The following is a 13,097-nucleotide window of genomic DNA, read 5'->3' on the forward strand; positions in this document are numbered from 1 at the left end:
CTCTTCTCCCTGTCCCTTTCTCCCTTTTCTTCTTTCTCTCTCCCCCCATTTCAGCTTTGCTTATTTAAGTAGGTGAGTGTTAAACCCAAACCACATATGATAAGGAATTTTGCTCTAGTTCTAGAGTATAGTCATATGAAGATCTCTCCACATGGGTCACAAATGAAATTTTTTACCTAGTATCCAGACATTTGAATAAAATCCATGCAAATGGAAGATGTGACCAAGGCTGCAATGTAAATGATTCTGACTCAAGTTATTTAGATCCATGTTCCTTTTCCTATAAAATATTGTGACTGCTAACTTGGATTTTCCTCAGATACTAAATTTTTTCTTAAATATAGAAAAAAACTGACTTCTTTAGAGGCGTATCTAAACAAAACATTGTCTTGTTACTATTTCTTGGTATTTTAGCATATTGGTCCCATACTACTTAAGGAAGCTAAAGGTTAAATAGAAAAAAAAAACCTAAAATTTTGTTACCATTATCCACACTTTGTCAAGTACATTCATTTTCCTTTAGAATCTCTTTGATATTCATTCTATATACATAGACAAGAATAGCTTCATCAGAATTTGATTTAAAGGAATAGTTAAGTACAAAGTCACTTGTCCAAAGTGAGTAAAAGCTGGTATCAGATAAGTGGAAAATAGTGTTGATTCTACTTGGCTCAAGAGCAAGCTGACAAATACTTTTTTTTTAAGGTGGGCTGGACAGCTTTTTATTCTCACTTTCAAGATAGTCATATTAACAAATAATTTTTTATGAAGTTGGGTAGGGCAAATGAATGAACTCTTTAAGTCCTACCATATTCCCACTTATTTAAGAGTATTCATGGAGAATGTATAATTTCAGTAACTTTTTGAAAAGTGAAAAGGAAAGGACTTAACAAATAGGGACAGGGAATAAACATGTTCCAGGTAGCTTTGGGGACAGACTAGCAAGGGCGAATAGACAGATAAGTAAAGAAAGATGTCTAAATATGAGTACACACATATGTACATGCATACACTCATTAAAATACTAAAGTTAGGATAAACAAATGATCCATGGCAGTCAGGTTTATTTCAAAGTATGAAGAACTTTGAAGTTGAAGGGTTTGTGGTTCTGAGGTACCGTGTGAGAGGAAACCAATATGATGACCTAAGGAGGCTTATATGATCTTAACAAGAATTTGTGCTCTTTTAAATCAGAGGAGAAATTTTGATTTTTCAAAGTTACTATTGGCAGATTTGCTTACTATATCATCCTGAGCTTTTCATTCTAAGTAAAAAATAGCCTTAGTAACACCTCCTGCCCACCAGAGGGCATGTAGAGACAGTTGGCCAACTTTCTTTGCATCACTATGAGGCAAAGGATAGATAATATTCCTCTTCAGAATGCCCAGGATGAGGAATCTCGTAGTTCTCTTCCATTCTCATCATTCTTACCCTTACAAGTTTCCTGTTCTTTCCATAGCCCATTGGGTGAGATTGAATATGGAACCCGCTAGTGGTAGTGTTTAGGACTGGTGGAAAGGTTTAGGGATAAAAAAGCAGTTTTTGATGCCACTAAGCCTTAGCTCCCTCTCATCTTCAGACTAATTCCTAGGAGTGGCTTAATTTAAAACAAATCTACATAATTCCCCAGTTTTCCATTTGTTTAACATGCATTTTCTTATGTGAGATTGAAAAAGATTCTGGTTAGACAAGACTTGTGTGTTCTGAATTATGTCCAGCTGTCTATATTGATGACTCCCAGTTCTTTGTGTTGAGCCCTAGTCTTTCCCTTGAGCTCCAGTCCCACATCACTTGCTGCCTAGTGGACATTTCAGACATTTCACACTCAGCATGTCTCGAACAGAACTCAACTGTCTTCTTCTTCTTCTTGTCATCCTCCCCAAACCACCTTTTTTATAAACATTCCTAGTTCTGTCAAAGGCACCACCATTCTTCTAGCTTCCTAGCTTTGTAACCTCAGCATCAGCCTGCCCTTCTTATGATCCCTCATCTCACATAGCCTGTCAGTTGCCAAATTTTGTTGTTTCTATCTCTGCAACCTAATTTTTCTCTCTCCTCACATTGTTCACACTGAGTTCAGGCTCATCGCCTTTGGCCCAGACTCTCGTGGTGGCCGTCTCATTATCTCCCTGCCTCCTCAGGCCCGACATCTCCCCTGCTGTGAAAAGTGCTTGTGTGCAGATTGGACCGTGTCACTGTCCTATTTAATAAACGACAGTGTCTCCTCCTTGCCTCTAGGATAAGACATGAATCCTCTGATTCTTAAACACCTTTGTAGTTTGGCTTTAGCCTCTTTGTAGCCTTATTATAGATTATCTTCCTTCTTGCAGTATATAGTACCCCTAAGTTGGCCTTCTCTTTGTCACACATGACCCTCTATTTCCCATTTCCAAGACTGGGCTCCAGCCTGGCTGATTATCTGCATGCCTTCTGCTTTCCCTCTATCTGCCTCATGAATTTGAACTCTTCCTTCAAGATGTAGCTCCAACTTGACCTTCTCTGAGTCCAGCCAACCAGAGATCCTTCAGGAATCTTCCTTGTCTTCTACTACCTTGTGTTTTACTTTTTATTTATTCTATATGCCTCTCTGTAGAACATAGATTCCTTGAGAGTGAGGAATTGTTCCATTTTTTTGCATTTGTATCTCCAGTGCCAGCACAGTGCTTGGCACATTGTGGGTGCTTAATAAATAACTGTTGATTTGGTTGGTAGTTTGAAGTTTATCATTTTGGCAAATAACTAAAAGTATGCCTTTATTTGATTTCGTTGTTAGCATTTTAAAAAACTCTTTTAATCAAGAGTTTAATTAATCATTTTTGTTTCTTGTCACTTTCTAATAAGTTGTCAGTAATATATGAGCTTGGTTTCAAAGCAATACTTAAATATTTGTCAGCGTGGATCCTCTTTTAGCATGGAATCAATAGAACATCAAAGATATGCACATTTTCAAGCTTTGGAGGTAAATGTGCTTACTGAATCCTAGCAACTGAAGGCAAATAGACAGATGTGTCAGTGCCACACTGATATCAGCAGTCAGTCTTATTTGCTTGTGAACTCTTTTGTTTTAGGAGGTTGTTTACAATGGGCCCTTCAGTGGCATAGGGCTAAGTGACTGAATATGTACTCAGGGTTGTGCTGGTCCTTCACTCTTTTTTTATAAACTTTAGTATGCTTAGTATGTAGATTCATCAAACTATTAGCATTGCGATAGAAAGATTAAATGTTTTCTCTGTTTATTTTTCTTTTCTGTGAACAATTTTCATCATTGAGCTCTGACCATTCAGAGTAGACAGCTGAAGATTCATTGCTGATTTTTTTTTTTTTACTGTGTTCATGACAATACTGTTTTTCAGATTGTGTGCTATTTTGTATGGAACATTTTTCAGAGGAAAATTCTAGTGGCTAAGAATGGAGTCATCTTAATTTGCCTTGATCAGATTCCCCAGCTTCATAGTATCTTAATTTTTCTTTTCTTTTTTAAAATGTATTTTTGTTTTATTCAATATTTTTCAATTACAGGTAAGTTTTTTAATGTTTGTTTTTAAATATTTTGAATTCCAAATTTTCTCCCTACTTCCCACCCCTCCCCTACCCATTGAGAAAGCAATATAATAATGATTATACTTATGAAGTCATGCAAAACATATGTCCATATTAACTATATTGTAAAAGAAAACACACCCACAAGAAAAATAAAGAAAATAAAAAAAGGTATGTTTCAGTCTGCACTCGTAGAGTTCAACAGTTCTTTCTCTGGAAATGGATAACATTTTTCATTATGGATCCTTTGGAATAATATTAGATTGTTGTTTTGGTAGAGTAAAGTCTTTCACAGTTGATCGTCATTACAATATTGCTGTTACTGTATACAATATTCTAACAATTCTGCTCACTTTACTTTGCATCAGTTCATATAAGTCTTCCCAGGTTTTTCTGAAACCATCCCCCTCTTCTTATAGCACGATAGTATTCCATCACACCTTATACCACAACTTGTTTAGCCATTTTCCTATTAATAGGCATCCCCTCAATTTCCAATTCTTTGCCACCACAAAAAGTACCACTTAAATATTTTTGTAGAATTAGGTCCTTTCCCTCTTTTCTTTGATATCTTTGGAATACAGACCTACTAGGTTGTGCCAGCAGTGCATTAGTGTCCCAATTTTTCCATATCCCCTCTAGCATTTGTCATTTTACTTTTCTGTCATATTAGCCAATCTGATAGGTATGAATTGTTTTAATTTGTATTTCTCTAAACAATAATGATTTAGAGCATTTTTTTAATGTGACTATGGATGGCTTTGATTTCTTCTTCTGAAACTTGTCTGTTCATATCCTTTGTTGTCGTCAGGTTTTTTTTTTCTTTCAGTCATGTCTGACTTTCTTTGGGGTTTTCTTGGCAAAGATACAGGAGGGGTTTTTCATTTCCTTCTCATTTTTTCCGATGGGGAAACTGAAGCAAACAGGATTCTGTGACTTGCCCGAGTCACACAGCTAGTAAGTGCCTGAGGCTGGATTTGAACTCAGGTCTTTGTGACTCCAGGGCTAGCACTCTATCCACTGCACCACTTAGCCTTTGACCATCTATCAGTTGGAGAAATCTTAATTTTTCTTAAAGATCATGTAAAGGAATTGTGAAATTTAACTGTTTATTGAATGTGTATTTATAGACTTTTTAGGTATTTGGGAAAGGACTATACTAGGAGTCTTGGGAGTACAACAGAATCAGGATGGTATAGTACGTACAATAGTGGATGTGGAATAAAGAAGAGATGGATTTAACGCCAACCTCAGACACTTCCTAGCTCTGTGACTGTGGGCCTTCATTTCCTCATCTGCAAAACGAGGGGCCTTACCTTCACAGGATCTCCAATGGGTGGTCATCCAGCCTCTGCTTAAAGATCTTTTGGGACTGAAACCTCCTAGTCTGTTTCATGGTAGGCAACCTGTAATTGTTAGATCTTTGTTTTAATAAAGTACACCATCTCCAGACTTTTACTTCATACTCTGATTCCAGTTTAGATAATTGGATGGCAACAAGCAGAGGTCTGATCCTTTTTTTTTTAACACACCTTTTTAGATATTTCAGGAATGCTTCACAATTCCAAATGATCTATTATTTCATTAGTGTGAATATTCCCTCTAGTGATGCAAATTGCTTTCCTTCTACACTCTAGTAGACTGCTTTATGAGTTGTTGAGGTCAGAAAAATATCACTTGATGGCCAGTCGACTGGTGATGATCCTTTCCAGGATTAGCTAGACTGGTCTTTGAACAGTAGTCACAGGTGAGCTTTTGTAGGACTGTGGAGCTGAAAAGACATTAAGTGCAACCCAAGTTCTGTTGGTGTCGTTTGGAGGACCTGTGGTCCCCTCTGTCTATCAGTCATCAGTGGAGGACTGTGATGGAAGAGATCTGAAGAATATCTTGTGACAAATCATAGAAATTAGACCTTGAAGAAACTCTAGAGCTCGTTGAAAGAAGAGCTAGCTTCCTTATTGCACAGTTGACTCAAGGGGGCAGCTACTGAATGACAGAGTCGGGGTTAGAATGATGTGCCTGTTCCCAATCTCATCACAATTTCTTTCCTGCATTTTCATATTAAAAAAGAAAACAAAGCCCCAACACCTCTCCTCTTGTAGTCATTTACAACCCCAAAACTCTTTTCTTTTGGACTTGGGCTTAGCTATTCATTCTAGGGACTGTATTTGAAACATTTGTTTATTTGTGTCAAAATGTACTACTTTAAAGAGTTTAAGTCCCTTTTAAAGATTTTTTCCCCTTTAATTGTTCAAGGTATATTTCAGTTTTATTCTTAATCACATGTTAGCAGTCCCAACCAATAAATTACTTCCTGTAATTTTTCTGAACATATTCTTGATTCTTTTGTCTGGATCATCAAGAAAGATGTTAAGTTGAATAAGACTAATTGCTGAAGAAACACTGGGATGCCCAATTAGTATGCTGGAGCCCACTTTTAACTCTGAGTCATGGACAATGACCCTCCTGTCAGTGCAGCTGCCAAGTTGGTTGTTCACCCATGACTATGCTAGGGTTAAGATGATGCTTTGTAGCTCTTCAGACTGACATGTGGGAGAAAATCAAAAGTTTTATTTAAATCAAGATAGAAGAGTGGAAAATGGGAGTTGTGTGGGCTGTTATTTCCAACCCTAGTCTTTCTCCTAAACTGCAATTGTTCATATCACCACGTACCTATTGGACATTTCAAATCAGATGTTCTGTACGTATCTCAAAATAAACTGTGTGAAACTGAATTCATCTTTGTCCCCAAACTTCATTTCTCTTTTGAATTTCGTTATTTCTGCTGAGGACACCATCATCCTTCTAGATGCCCATATTTGCAGCTTTGAAGGCTGTCCTTGGCGCTTCACTCCCATACAGCCTGTTGCTAAATCTTGTCATTTCAGCCTCTCCATCTCCTCCTCTCCATTCAGAGCCACTCTTGGGTTTCAGGCCTTTGTTCCCTCTACTTTGCATTATTGCAGTTCTTTCCTAATTGGTTTCCCACTCCAATCCATCCTTCCCACAGCTGACAAACTGATTTACCTAAAGTACAAATCTAGCTGTGCCTCTCCTTCTCAATAAACTCTAGTAGAACTTTATTATATTGAGAAACAAATATAAACTCCTCCGTTTGACTTTTTAAGCCTTTATAGCATGGCCACGACAGAACTTTCAAACCTCATGTTGCTCTCTTCCATGTGCACTACAGCAGTCCAGCCAGGCTGGTCTTGTTGTACTTGGCTCGATGTCTGTCCCCACCATGCCACTACTTTCTCCTCACCTCAGTCTCCCAGATCCCTAGTCTCTTTTAAGGGTTCTGCTAAATGCCGCCTTCCACATGAAGCCTTTTCTGATTCCACTCGTCCTTCTTCCCCTCACCATCACCTTGTGTCTTATTTTGTATATACCTCAATGGGTCCATGTTCTCTTTGAGCTACACTGTAAGCTGTCTGGCTGCAGCGAAGGGTTTCCCTTTCATCTTTGTGCAGCCGATAGCCAGTAGCATGTCTGGCAAGTAGGAGGCGTGTAGTAAATGCCTGATGCACAGTTCAATGTTACATTGTCATAGAGGGAAGTTACATTGGTGTTGCATGCCTTGTTCTTGCCAGTCATGGATTGCTATGTAGCATCTTATATTATTCTAGGTATAAGTATTTGTACTAGCTACATATTTGTATAAAATACATTCAAAATTCTAGGGTGGTGGTTGCTGAAGTTTGGGGTGGCTGTGGCAATTTCTTAAAATAAGACCATAATGAACTTTGATCATTGATCGACACTTCCTTTCACTTGAATACTTAGTGGCCATTGTAAGGTTATTAATTGGTCTAATCTCAATATTGTTTTTCAGGGAATAGGGAGGCACAGCAGAGGGAGAGAGACAGGTCAATGGAGCAGTTAGAACACACACGACATTTATTGATTGAGGTTGGCATCTTATATGGGTGGGGTTCATGGTGACCTAAAACAATTACAATAGTAACATCAAAGATCACTGATCACAGATCACTATAACAGATATAATAATAATGAAAAGGTTTGAAATATTGTGAGAATTATCAAAATATGACACAGAGACACAATGTGAGCACATGTTTTTGGAAAAATGGCACCCATACACTTGCTCAGTGCAGGGTTGCCACAAACCTTCAGTTTCTTAAAAAAAAAAAAAGCAGTAAAGTACGCTAAAGTGCAACAAAGCAAAACACAGCAAAATGAGGTATGCTTGTACTGCATCTCAGAGGGGCCTTCTTAGCTTTTTTAGTGCACAGCAGTAAGTTGAGCCTCCCTCTCTAGCATCTCAGCTTCATGATGGGCACTGCAGGGATGGTTACATTAAGACTTCATTTGCTTTCTGCAGACTACTGAGATATATTGTTTATCCAAGTAGCAAGGCCTTAGAGATAATTTTCTGGAATTATAGAGATTGGTTTGGCAGTTTCTGTGAAATTCAGGCTAGCTACCTGAAACTTGTGGTGGCCCTTCTCAGCCTGGTATATATGGTTGCCAGACCTTCCCTTTGAATCTGTAGGTGTTTGCATATTCTCACCCCTGCCTGTTTCTAGTCAAAGTTCCTAATGGGGGAGTAGATTCATTACCGTTATAATCGTTATCGTTATCATCATCCACATTTTTCTAGGGCTTTAAGTGCTTTCTACAATTACCTTTGGAGGCAGATGGTACATACTAGGTATTTTTCCTATTTTATAGATGTAGAGAACAACTAAGGTTAAGAGACTTCCCCTTGCCCAGCAAGGTGGTAAATATCAAGACCAGGTTTTCTCACTTCAGGTTTTTTTTTTACTACTCCAGTGATACCTCTATAACCTGAAATGTTCAAGAATTTGGGGGGAGGTGAGTGTGATTAGCTGGGAAGTATTAAATGGTTTGCAAGATTTATTCATTGCATTACTTTCACCCAAGTTCAGTGACATTTTTATTAAAGTCAAGGAAGCTTGAAATGAATTGATTTTTTTTGTAAAGCTTCTTCTTTTTATATTTACGTAATAATAGCCCCTACTCACTGTGGTAGTAATGTTGCTAAATGAGGAATTCATCAACTTGGTAAATTACACAAAATGTCTTTCAGAAAGGTATTACCTACTCAATAGCTTTATAATCTACTCATGTTGAAAAAAATTATTTATGTTACTTACTAGCACCTATTTCCTGATTTTATAATCCTTTCATTTTTGTTTGAGATTTTTGATGGTAATAATGATAGTTGACTCCTTTGAGAATTGTCACCAAATTATGAAGCTTGAGCTTATCATTTAAAATGCACAGTGTGCCAATAACATGATTTCATTTGCTTCATTATGAAATTCCAATAAGTTTCTCATTTCCAGATAATGGGATTAGTGAGTCTGGTACTCTTTGACTCATACAGATTCTCATTTGAAAAGTGACATAGTTGGAAAAAAAAACCCACACCATTATAGCAAGCAGATAGTATTAAAGACTATTTACTAGTGAGCTTTCTGCCAGAAAATATCATCTAGATTTTATTTTTGTAGCGTTTTAGAACTGAAGGGGACCTTAGAGTTGAGGTAGAGAAGAATGAAGATTGAATAAAGTTAATCAGATCTGACAATTAAGAGATCATTGGTAATTTTGGGGAATCTTCTCCAGATAACTGCCCAAGAGGCCCATGACACACACATAAAGGTTAAGAGCTTCTGATGTAAAAAAGGGTTAAAATTTTAATGTGCTTTGTAAATGAAAGTAATGATAGATTTTGCAAGGTTGCATACAGGTGGTGATGTGAAGGAAGAGTCATTCATGACACAAGGTTTCCACTGGGAATACTGAAGCATCCTACTTACCTGTAGTGATCTTTATCTTTTTGAATTCTTGCGTGACTAGTTATAACCATTTGTTTGGTGCATATAGTACGTACCCCTTTATGACAGAGAATCATGTACTATATCCTCTTAGTGCCTAGCATACTTCCTTTCACACATTAAATCATAACAGTTATTTGAGAAAGGTTTTATTTTGGGATTTCTTTCAGGAAGTGATTGGTAGATTCTTTTCAGTTTCTATTTTGTCTTCTAGTTTGAAGTTATCTGGGCAGTTTTTCTTTATAACTTCTTGAAGTATGATTGCTGGGCTTGTTTTTGATCATGACTTTCAGGTAGTCCAGTTTTTAAATTGTTTCTTCTTTCTTGATCTATTTTCCAGGCCAATTGTTTTTCTTTTTTCTTTTTTTCTGTTTTTTGAGTAGGCAGTAGGGTTAAGTGACTTGCCCAAGGTCACACAGCTAGTAACTGTTAAGTGTCTGAGGCCGGATTTGAACTCAGGTCCTCCTGACTCCAGGGCTGGTGCTTTATCCACTGTGCCACCTAGCTGCCCTAAATATAAGCTCCTTTTTTTTTTGTTTTTTTTTTTTGTTTTTTTAGGTAATTGGGGTTAACTGACTTGCCCAGGGTCACACAGCTAGTAAGTGTCAGGTGTTTGGTCAGAGGTCATATTTGAACTCAGGTCCTCCTGACTTTAGGGTCGGTGCTCTGTTCACTGCGCCATCTAGCTGCCCCTCAGGTCAGTTGTTTTTCAAAGCTATGAGATATTTCACATTTTCTTCTTTCATTTTTTTGACTTTGTTTTATTGTTTTTTGATATCTCATGAAATCATTAGTTTCTACTTGACCAATTCTGATTTTTAAATTATTTTTCATATTTTATTTTCATTTATTTTGTTAAGTATTTTCCAATAGCTTTTCAAAAAATTTATTTAAGCGTTCTTTTTTTTAAAATTTGAATTCCAATTTCTCTCTCTCTTCAGAGCCCCCACCCATTTAGAAGGCAAGCAATATGATACCCATTATACATGTAAAGTCATGCAAAACCTATTTCTATTTTCGCCATGTTGCAAAAATGAAACAAAAAAGGTAAAAATAAAGTGAAAAACAATATGCTTCAGTTTACACTCAGAGTTCATCTGGAGGTGTCTCTCTGGAAGTGGATATATCTGTATCTGTATCTATATCTATATTTGTCATGAATCCTTTGGAATTGTCCTAGATCATTGTATTGATCAGAGTAGCTAAATCATTCATGGTTGGTCATCACTACAATATTGCTGTTACTGTGTACGATGTTCTAGTTCAGCTCATTTCACTCACGTCAATTCATAAGTCTTACCAAGTTTTTCTGAAAACCTATCTCCCTCTTCTTATAGCACAGTAGTTTTCCATCATAATCATATACCACAACTTGTTTAGTCATACCCCAAATGAAGGGCATCCCCTCAGTTTCCAATTCTTTGCTAACACACAAAGGAATTGCTATAAATATGTTTGTGCATGTAGATCCTTTTTCTTTTTATTTGCTCCATTTGGGATACTGACCTAGTAGTGATATTGTTGGGTCAAAGGGCAGACACAGTTTTATAGCCTTTTGGGCAGAGTTCCAAATTTTTCTTCAAAATTGTTGGACCAGTTTACAATTCTACCAGCAGTGCATTAATGTATCAATTTTTTTGATCCCCTCCAGTATTTGTTATTATCCTTTTCTTAGCCAATCTGATAGATGTGAGGTGGTATCTCAGAGTTGTTTTAAATTTGTATTTCTCTAATTATTAGTGATTTAGGGCATTTTTTCATGTGACTATTGATAGCTTTGATTTCTTTTTCTGAAAACTGCCTGTTAATATACTTTGACCATTTATCAATTGGGGAATGGCTCTTATTTTTATTAACTTGGTTCAGTTCCCTGTATATTTGAGAAATGAGGCCTTTATTGTAGAAACTTGCTGTAAACCCCTTCCTCCTTTCCTGTTTTCCTTTTCTTCTAATTTTGGCAGCATTGTTTTTGTTTGTGCAAAACCTTTTTAACTTAATGCATAGGTTCTCGAAGTGAGTGATACCATCCCTGGGGGAAGGTCGCTGGAACATTGGGGGGATTAGTAGTAGCCTTGAGTGTAATTGAGGGGGTGTTGAATAAAAATGAGGGTATACCTAACCCCGAGGGTACTAAGTAATATTTTTTGAAAAGAAGGCGTAGGCGAAATAAGTTTGGGAACCTCTGAATATAATCAAAATTATCCATTTTAGCTCCTGTGATCCTATCTGTCTCTTGTTTGGTCATAAACTTTTCACTTATCTGTAGATCTGAGAGGTGCATTCTTCTGTGCTCTCCTAATTTGCTTGGGCAGCTAGGTGGTGCAGTGAATAGAGTGCCAGGCCTGGAGTGAGGAAGACTCATCTTCCTGAGTTCAGATCTGACCTCAGACACTTATAGCTGTGTGACCTTGGGCAAGTCACTTCACCCTGTTTGCCTCAGTTTCCTCATCTGTAAAATGAGCTGGAGAAGGAAATGGCGAACCACTCCAGTGTCTTTGCCAAGAAGACGCCAGATTGGGTCGTGAAGAGTCAGACACAACTGAAAATGACTAAACAACAGCAAAAATTTAGTTATGATTTCACCTTTTATGTCACATTATATACTCATTTTGACCTTATCTTGGTATATGGTGTGAGATATTGGTCTGTTCTTCCATACTGCTTTCCAGTTTTGCCAGCAATTTTTGTCAAATAGTGAGTTCTTGTCCCCAAAGCTTAGATCTTTGGTTTTATCAAATACTAGATTACTATGGTCATTAATTCCACTGATCCATCACTATTTCTTAGCCAGTGCCACATCTTTTTGATGATTATTGATTGGTATTATAGTTTGAAATCTGGTACTGGTAGCCACTATCTTTCACATTTTTTTTCCATTGATTCCCTTGATATTCTTGACCTTTTTTTCTTCCAGATGAATTTTTATTTTTACTTTTTTCTAGCTCTATAAAATAATTCTTTGATTGGTTTGGCACTAAATAAGTAAATAGATTTAGGTAGGATTAGGTAGGATTGTCATTTTTATTATGTGGGCTTGACCTACTAATGAACAACGAATATTTCTCCATTTGTTTAAGTATGACTTTATTTGTTCCAAAAGTATTTTGTAATTGTATACATATAGTCTCTGGATTTATCTTGACAGGTAGAGTCTCAAGTATTTATACTGTATGCATTTGTTTTAAATGGGATTTCTCTTTCTATCTCTTCCTGCTGAGTTTGCTGGTGGTTTATGTGGGTTTGTTTTATATCCTGAAATTTTGCTACAGTTGTTAATTGTTTCAACTAGTTTTTTAGTTGATTCTCTAGGGTTATCTAAATATACAGTTTTGTTTCTTTGTTACTTGTTCTTATTACTTCAATTTCTTTGTCTTGTCTTATTGCTATAGCTAAGGGTGGAGAACCTGTGGCCTTCTAGGTCCGCAAGTGAGGCCCTATGCCTGAATCCAAACTTCACAAAACAAATCCCCTTAATAAAAGAATTTGTTCTGTAAAACTTGGACTCATTCAAAAGGTGCCACCCAAGGACCTAGAAGGCCAGGTTCCCCACGTCTGATAATGTTTCTAGTACAATATTGAATAATAACAGTGTTAACAGACGTCTTTGCTTCATCCCTGATCTTATTGGGAAGACTTCTAGTTAATCCCCATTACAGATAATGCTTGCTTTTGGTTTTAGATAGATACTATTTATCATTTTAAGAAAAGTTCCACTTATTGCTATGCTTT

General features: G+C 36.9%; 1 protein-coding gene across 1 annotated transcript in view; it reads left to right on the forward strand.

The window, feature by feature from the left end:
* The window catches only part of PDE3B (phosphodiesterase 3B), a 148,706-nt gene that overhangs the window by 574 nt on the left and 135,035 nt on the right, over positions 1-13,097 (forward strand). The window lies entirely within an intron of this gene.

The sequence above is a fragment of the Vombatus ursinus genome, unplaced genomic scaffold, assembly GCF_900497805.2.
Source record: "Vombatus ursinus unplaced genomic scaffold, bare-nosed wombat genome assembly UNPS02009770.1, whole genome shotgun sequence".
NCBI classification, from domain to species: Eukaryota; Metazoa; Chordata; class Mammalia; order Diprotodontia; family Vombatidae; genus Vombatus; species Vombatus ursinus.